Source organism: Eimeria mitis, genomic scaffold (assembly GCF_000499745.2).
Source record: "Eimeria mitis Houghton genomic scaffold, Emh_scaff281, whole genome shotgun sequence".
NCBI classification, from domain to species: Eukaryota; Apicomplexa; class Conoidasida; order Eucoccidiorida; family Eimeriidae; genus Eimeria; species Eimeria mitis.
The window spans coordinates 17017-17340 of NW_013571149.1; positions in this window are offsets into that span (position 1 = coordinate 17017).

A 324-nucleotide genomic window follows, 5' to 3' on the forward strand; every position below is an offset into this window, starting at 1 on the left:
CATATACCACGAAGTACAAGCATCTAGACAAAGGGCCTCCTCTCTGCAGCAGCAGCAGCAGCACAGCTTTGTTGCTGCTGCAGCACCATACAGTATTGGTAGGTGGCAGTGAACTCCTGCAGACCTACGCCGCCTTGCAGCAGCAGCAGCAGCAGCAGCAGCAGCAGCAACTGCTGCTGCTGCAGCTGCTAACCTCTTGCTTAGGATGTGTTCAGGCCGGTGTGTGAAGTGTTTTAATCTCCTCGGTTGAATATATTACAGCGGCACCTGTAATATATTGCTTCCGAAGTGCCTGCTGCTGCTGCTGCTGCTGCAGCAGCAGCA